This window comes from Bufo bufo, chromosome 8 (genome assembly GCF_905171765.1).
Source record: "Bufo bufo chromosome 8, aBufBuf1.1, whole genome shotgun sequence".
NCBI lineage: Eukaryota > Metazoa > Chordata > Amphibia > Anura > Bufonidae > Bufo > Bufo bufo.
In genome coordinates, this window is record NC_053396.1 from 11,239,949 (window position 1) to 11,248,487 (window position 8,539).

The window sequence follows — 8,539 nt, forward strand, 5'->3', positions numbered from 1 at the left end:
ATTGGCGAAGGGTGCCGGGGGAGTCGGACCCCCGCCGATCTGATATTGATGACCTATACTGAGGATAGTTCATCAATAGTAAAAAGCGGACAACCCCTTTAACAGTACAGACCGACTGTACAGACGGTGCAGTCTTCACTGATTTATTTAGAGCCCGCTGCGGCCCTATCGGCCCGGCAGTGCTGGAAGGCAGCAAGGTGTCACTACGCTTTCTTCACCTGAGGAAAAGATTCAGGTCACTGCTCTAACCCTATATCTAAATACCCTGGCCAAAGCAGAGTAGATTGTTGGCGCCCCCTACTGGATAAAGAGCACAGCCCCTGGGGTACTTTCACAGGTGCAACTCATGTAACGCCGCATTCCATTATGGGTCACCTAAAATACAGTTTTGCACCCAAATTCTTGCTGGTACCCCCAATGCACCTCTCAGTGCCCCTCCTTTACCCCAGTTGTACCCACCACTAATAATAGCCCCTTTTGTGTCCTTACAAAGTGCTAGTTCCCGTCTTTGTGCCTACACACAGCAAAATGTTCCTCTTTGTGCCACCTTTTTGCCGCACAGTACAGTAATGGACTCTATTCTTTCTCCACACTGCAGTGATACCTACCTTAGTCCCCCATTATAAATAAGCCCCCTTTCTGCCTACACAAGGTAATAAAGCCTCCCAAAAATAACAATCCCCCTTTGCTCCCCCCAAAATAATAATACCCTCTACGTGCCTCACATTTTACACCCCCCCCCCTTCCTTGTGTCCTCCATTTGTGCCTATAAAACCCAATACCCAAATTAACCCTTTCCTAGTCAAGCGGAGCGGCTCGTCTCCTGAGCAGTGAGCTCGCTGTGGGAGGACATCAGAGTACGTGGCCCAGGCGTCTCGTAGGCCACAAGCCCATAGCTCCCTGTGGCCTACAAGTATTTGACTATATCCGCGTCTTAGGGCAAGGATACAGCTGAATGGAGCCGAACACTACGGCTGTGTGTCCTCATCACAGCCGCCCTTCCTCTTCCTCCATGTCCATTCCCTATTTGTCAGGAGAGATTTTTCATAAGCAGATGCTGCGGCGGTGTCAGGATCATCAGAAATGTCTGGAGCAAAAAATACATTAATTGGATCTTGTTGAATGTCAGCGACAATTTATAAGTCCTCCGCGAGCTTCAGCGGAGCGGGGACGGTCCATTATCAGATCTGACAGCTGCCCCGGCCAAAGTAAATGCCCCCAACCCAAATCGCTACCTGCATAAACAGTGTCAGCCTGAGACTGCTCCCCTAAACAGTGCAGACTGCCCCCATACACTAGACTAGAGAATACTCTGTACTCGTCAGACTGCTCCCATACACTGGAGAGTGTTCTTCAATAATAGAGAGTGCTCAGTGACACTAGAGATTGCTGCCATACTCTAGTCTAGAGAATGCTTCCATACAGTAGAGAATACTCTGTACACTTCAGAGTGCTCCCATATGCTAGAGAGTGCTCCCATACAGTAGAAAGGGCTCCCATACACTAGAGAGTGTTCCCTAATAATAAAGAGTGTTCAGTGGCACTAGAGAGTGCTGCCGTAGTCTACAGTGCTCACACGTACTAGAGAGTGCCCCCCATACAGTAGAGTACCCCCCATACAGTAGAGTGCCCCCCATACATTAGAGTGCTCCCATACAGTAGAAAGTGCCCCCTTATGCTAGAGCAGGGATCAGCAACCTTCAGCGCTCCAGCTGCTGTGAAACTACAACTCCCAGCATGCCAACATTCTCAGCTGTTCTCTCAACTCCCATAAAAGTGAATATACCATTCTGGGAGTTGTAGCTTCAGAACATCTGGAGTGCCGGAGGGTGCTGGCCTCTGCGCTACAGAATACTCTGTACACGTCAGAGTGTTCCCTAATACTAAAGAATGCTCAGTGACACTAGAGAGTGTTCTCTAATACTAAAGAGTGCTCAGTGACCCTAGAGAGTGTTCCCTAATACTAAAGAGTGCTCAGTGACCCTAGAGAGTGTTCCCTAATACTAAAGAGTGCTCAGTGACCCTAGAGAGTGTTCCCTAATACTAAAGAATGCTCAGTGACACTAGAGAGTGTTCCCTAATACTAAAGAATGCTCAGTGACACTAGAGAGTGTTCTCTAATACTAAAGAGTGCTCAGTGACCCTAGAGAGTGTTCCCTAATACTAAAGAGTGCTCAGTGACCCTAGAGAGTGTTCCCTAATACTAAAGAGTGCTCAGTGACCCTAGAGAGTGTTCCCTAATACTAAAGAATGCTCAGTGACACTAGAGAGTGTTCTCTAATACTAAAGAGTGCTCAGTGACACTATAGAGTGTTCTCTAATACTAAAGAGTGCTCAGTGACACTAGAGAGTGTTCACTAATACTAAAGAGTGCTCAGTGACACTAGAGAGTGTTCCCTAATACTAAAGAGTGCTCAGTGACCCTAGAGAGTGTCCTCTAATACTAAAGAGTGCTCAGTGACACTATAGAGTGTCCTCTAATACTAAAGAGTGCTAAGTGACCCTAGAGAGTGTTCACTAATACTAAAGAGTGCTCAGTGACCATAGAGAGTGTTCCCTAATACTAAAGAGTGCTCAGTGACACTAGAGAGTGTTCCCTAATACTAAAGAGTGCTCAGTGACCATAGAGAGTGTTCCCTAATACTAAAGAGTGCTCAGTGACACTAGAGAGTGTTCCCTAATACTAAAGAGTGCTCAGTGACACTAGAGAGTGTTCCCTAATACTAAAGAGTGCTCAGTGACACTAGAGAGTGTTCTCTAATACTAAAGAGTGTGCAGTGACCCTAGAGAGTGTTCCCTAATACTAAAGAGTGTGCAGTGACCCTAGAGAGTGTTCCCTAATACTAAAGAGTGCGCAGTGACACTATAGAGTGTTCCCTAATACTAAAGAGTGTGCAGTGACCCTAGAGAGTGTTCCCTAATACTAAAGAGTGGTCAGTGACACTAGAGAGTGTTCCCTAATACTAAAGAGTGCTTAGTGACACTGTAGAGTGTTCCCTAATACTAAAGAGTACTCAGTGACACTAGAGAGTGTTCCCTAATACTAAAGAGTGCTCAGTGACACTATAGAGTGTTCCCTAATACTAAAGAGTGCTCAGTGACACTAGAGAGTGTTCCCTAATACTAAAGAGTGCGCAGTGACACTATAGGGTGTCCTCTAATACTAAAGAGTGCTCAGTGACACTATAGAGTGTTCTCTAATACTAAAGAGTGCTCAGTGACACTAGAGAGTGTTCCCTAATACTAAAGAATGCGCAGTGACACTATAGAGTGTTCCTTAATACTAAAGAGTGCTCAGTGACACTAGAGAGTGTTCCCTAATACTAAAGAGTGCGCAGTGACACTAGAGAGTGTTCCCTAATACTAAAGAGTGCTCAGTGACACTATAGAGTGTTCTCTAATACTAAAGAATGCTCAGTGACACTAGAGAGTGTTCTCTAATACTAAAGAGTGCTCAGTGACCCTAGAGAGTGTTCCCTAATACTAAAGAGTGCTCAGTGACCCTAGAGAGTGTTCCCTAATACTAAAGAATGCTCAGTGACACTAGAGAGTGTTCTCTAATACTAAAGAGTGCTCAGTGACACTATAGAGTGTTCTCTAATACTAAAGAGTGCTCAGTGACACTAGAGAGTGTCCTCTAATACTAAAGAGTGCTAAGTGACCCTAGAGAGTGTTCACTAATACTAAAGAGTGCTCAGTGACCATAGAGAGTGTTCCCTAATACTAAAGAGTGCTCAGTGACACTAGAGAGTGTTCCCTAATACTAAAGAGTGCTCAGTGACCCTAGAGAGTGTTCCCTAATACTAAAGAGTGGACAGTGACCCTAGAGAGTGTTCTCTAATACTAAAGAGTGCTCAGTGACCCTAGAGAGTGTTCTCTAATACTAAAGAGTGCTCAGTGACACTATAGAGTGTTCTCTAATACTAAAGAGTACTCAGTGACACTAGAGAGTGTTCCCTAATACTAAAAAGTGCTCAGTGACACTATAGAGTGTTCCCTAATACTAAAGAGTGCTCTGTGACCCTAGAGAGTGTTCCCTAATACTAAAGAGTGCTCAGTGACACTAAAGAGTGTCCTCTAATACTAAAGAGTGCTCAGTGACCATAGAGAGTGTTCCCTAATACTAAAGAGTGCTCAGTGACCCTAGAGAGTGTTCTCTAATACTAAAGAGTGCTCAGTGACACTGTAGAGTGTTCCCTAATACTAAAGAGTACTCAGTGACCCTAGAGAGCGTTCCCTAATACTAAAGAGTGCTCAGTGACACTAGAGAGTGTTCCCTAATACTAAAAAGTGCTTAGTGACACTATAGAGTGTTCTCTAATACTAAAGAGTGCTCAGTGTCACTAGAGAGTGTTCTCTAATACTAAAGAGTGCGCAGTGACACTAGAGAGTGTTCCCTAATACTAAAGAGTGCTCAGTGACCCTAGAGAGTGTTCTCTAATACTAAAGAGTGCTCAGTGACACTATAGAGTGTTCCCTAATACTAAAGAGTGCTCAGTGACACTAGAGAGTGTTCCCTAATACTAAAGAGTGCTCAGTGACACTGTAGAGTGTTCCCTAATACTAAAGAGTACTCAGTGACACTAGAGAGTGTTCTCTAATACTAAAGAGTGCTCAGTGACACTAGAGAGTGTTCCCTAATACTAAAGAGTGCTCAGTGACACTATAGAGTGTTCCCTAATACTAAAGAGTGCTCAGTGACACTAGAGAGTGTTCCCTAATACTAAAGAGTGCGCAGTGACACTATAGGGTGTCCTCTAATACTAAAGAGTGCTCAGTGACCATAGAGAATGTTCCCTAATACTAAAGAGTGCTCAGTGACACTTTAGAGTGTTCTCTAATACTAAAGAGTACTCAGTGACACTAGAGAGTGTTCCCTAATACTAAAGAGTGCGCAGTGACCCTAGAGAGTGTTCCCTAATACTAAAGAGTGGACAGTGACCCTAGAGAGTGTTCTCTAATACTAAAGAGTACTCAGTGACACTATAGAGTGTTCTCTAATACTAAAGAGTACTCAGTGACACTATAGAGTGTTCTCTAATACTAAAGAGTGGACAGTGACACTAGAGAGTGTTCCCTAATACTAAAGAGTGCGCAGTGACACTAGAGAGTGTTCCCTAATACTAAAGAGTGCGCAGTGACCCTAGAGAGTGTTCTCTAATACTAAAGAGTGCTCAGTGACACTAAAGAGTCTTCCCTAATACTAAAGAGTGCTCAGTGACCCTAGAGAGTGTTCTCTAATACTAAAGAGTGCTCAGTGACCCTAGAGAGTGTTCTCTAATACTAAAGAATGCTCAGTGACCCTAGAGAGTGTTCCCTAATACTAAAGAGTGCTCAGTGACACTAGAGAGTGTTCCCTAATACTAAAAAGTGCTTAGTGACACTATAGAGTGTTCTCTAATACTAAAGAGTGCTTAGTGACACTATAGAGTGTTCCCTAATACTAAAGAGTGCTCAGTGACACTAGAGAGTGTTCCCTAATACTAAAGAGTGCTCAGTGACACTGTAGAGTGTTCCCTAATACTAAAGAGTACTCAGTGACACTAGAGAGTGTTCTCTAATACTAAAGAGTGCTCAGTGACACTAGAGAGTGTTCTCTAATACTAAAGAGTGGTCAGTGACACTATAGACTGTTCCCCAATACTAAAGAGTGCTCAGTGACACTAGAGAGTGTTCCCTAATACTAAAAAGTGCTCAGTGACACTAAAGAGTGTCCTCTAATACTAAAGAGTGCTCAGTGACCATAGAGAGTGTTCCCTAATACTAAAGAGTGCTCAGTGAACCTAGAGAGTGTTCTCTAATACTAAAGAGTGCTCAGTGACACTGTAGAGTGTTCCCTAATACTAAAGAGTACTCAGTGACCCTAGAGAGCGTTCCCTAATACTAAAGAGTGCTCAGTGACACTAGAGAGTGTTCCCTAATACTAAAAAGTGCTTTGTGACACTATAGAGTGTTCTCTAATACTAAAGAGTGCTCAGTGACACTAGAGAGTGTTCCCTAATACTAAAGAGTGCGCAGTGACACTAGAGAGTGTTCCCTAATACTAAAGAGTGCTCAGTGACCCTAGAGAGTGTTCTCTAATACTAAAGAGTGCTCAGTGACACTATAGAGTGTTCCCTAATACTAAAGAGAGCTCAGTGACACTAGAGAGTGTTCCCTAATACTAAATAGTGCTCAGTGACACTGTAGAGTGTTCCCTAATACTAAAGAGTGCGCAGTGACCCTAGAGAGTGTTCCCTAATACTAAAGAGTGCTCAGTGACACTAAAGAGTGTCCTCTAATACTAAAGAGTGCTCAGTGACCATAGAGAGTGTTCCCTAATACTAAAGAGTGCTCAGTGAACCTAGAGAGTGTTTTCTAATATTAAAGAGTGCTAAGTGACACTGTAGAGTGTTCCCTAATACTAAAGAGTACTCAGTGACCCTAGAGAGCGTTCCCTAATACTAAAGAGTGCTCAGTGACACTAGAGAGTGTTCCCTAATACTAAAAAGTGCTTAGTGACACTATAGAGTGTTCTCTAATACTAAAGAGTGCTCAGTGACACTAGAGAGTGTTCTCTAATACTAAAGAGTGCGCAGTGACCATAGAGAGTGTTCCCTAATACTAAAGAGTGCTCAGTGACCCTAGAGAGTGTTCTCTAATACTAAAGAGTGCTCAGTGACACTATAGAGTGTTCCCTAATACTAAAGAGAGCTCAGTGACACTAGAGAGTGTTCCCTAATACAAAATAGTGCTCAGTGACACTGTTGAGTGTTCCCTAATACTAAAGAGTACTCAGTGACACTAGAGAGTGTTCTCTAATACTAAAGAGTGCTCAGTGACACTAGAGAGTGTTCCCTAATACTAAAGAGTGCTCAGTGACACTATAGAGTGTTCCCTAATACTAAAGAGTGCTCAGTGACACTAGAGAGTGTTCCCTAATACTAAAGAGTGCGCAGTGACACTATAGGGTGTCCTCTAATACTAAAGAGTGCTCATTGACCATAGAGAGTGTTCCCTAACACTAAAGAGTGCTCAGTGACACTTTAGAGTGTTCTCTAATACTAAAGAGTACTCATTGACCATAGAGAGTGTTCCCTAACACTAAAGAGTGCTCAGTGACACTAGAGAGTGTTCCCTAATACTAAAGAGTGCGCAGTGACACTAGAGAGTGTTCCCTAATACTAAAGAGTGCTCAGTGACCCTAGAGAGTGTTCTCTAATACTAAAGAGTGCTCAGTGACACTATAGAGTGTTCCCTAATACTAAAGAGAGCTCAGTGACACTAGAGAGTGTTCCCTAATACTAAATAGTGCTCAGTGACACTGTAGAGTGTTCCCTAATACTAAAGAGTGCGCAGTGACCCTAGAGAGTGTTCCCTAATACTAAAGAGTGCTCAGTGACACTAAAGAGTGTCCTCTAATACTAAAGAGTGCTCAGTGACCATAGAGAGTGTTCCCTAATACTAAAGAGTGCTCAGTGAACCTAGAGAGTGTTTTCTAATACTAAAGAGTGCTCAGTGACACTGTAGAGTGTTCCCTAATACTAAAGAGTACTCAGTGACCCTAGAGAGCGTTCCCTAATACTAAAGAGTGCTCAGTGACACTAGAGAGTGTTCCCTAATACTAAAGAGTGCTCAGTGACCCTAGAGAGCGTTCCCTAATACTAAAGAGAGCTCAGTGACACTAGAGAGTGTTCCCTAATACTAAAAAGTGCTTAGTGACACTATAGAGTGTTCTCTAATACTAAAGAGTGCTCAGTGACACTAGAGAGTGTTCTCTAATACTAAAGAGTGCGCAGTGACCATAGAGAGTGTTCCCTAATACTAAAGAGTGCTCAGTGACCCTAGAGAGTGTTCTCTAATACTAAAGAGTGCTCAGTGACACTATAGAGTGTTCCCTAATACTAAAGAGAGCTCAGTGACACTAGAGAGTGTTCCCTAATACTAAATAGTGCTCAGTGACACTGTTGAGTGTTCCCTAATACTAAAGAGTACTCAGTGACACTAGAGAGTGTTCTCTAATACTAAAGAGTGCTCAGTGACACTAGAGAGTGTTCCCTAATACTAAAGAGTGCTCAGTGACACTATAGAGTGTTCCCTAATACTAAAGAGTGCTCAGTGACACTAGAGAGTGTTCCCTAATACTAAAGAGTGCGCAGTGACACTATAGGGTGTCCTCTAATACTAAAGAGTGCTCATTGACCATAGAGAGTGTTCCCTAACACTAAAGAGTGCGCAGTGACACTAGAGAGTGTTCCCTAATACTAAAGAGTGGGCAGTGACCCTAGAGAGTGTTCCCTAATACTAAAGAGTGGACAGTGACCCTAGAGAGTGTTCTCTAATACTAAAGAGTACTCAGTGACACTATAGAGTGTTCTCTAATACTAAAGAGTACTCAGTGACACTAGAGAGTGTTCTCTAATACTAAAGAGTGGACAGTGACACTAGAGAGTGTTCCTTAATACTAAAGAGTGGTCAGTGACCCTAGAGAGTGTTCCCTAATACTAAAGAGTGCTCAGGGACCCTAGAGAGTGTTATCTAATACTAAAGAGTGCTCAGT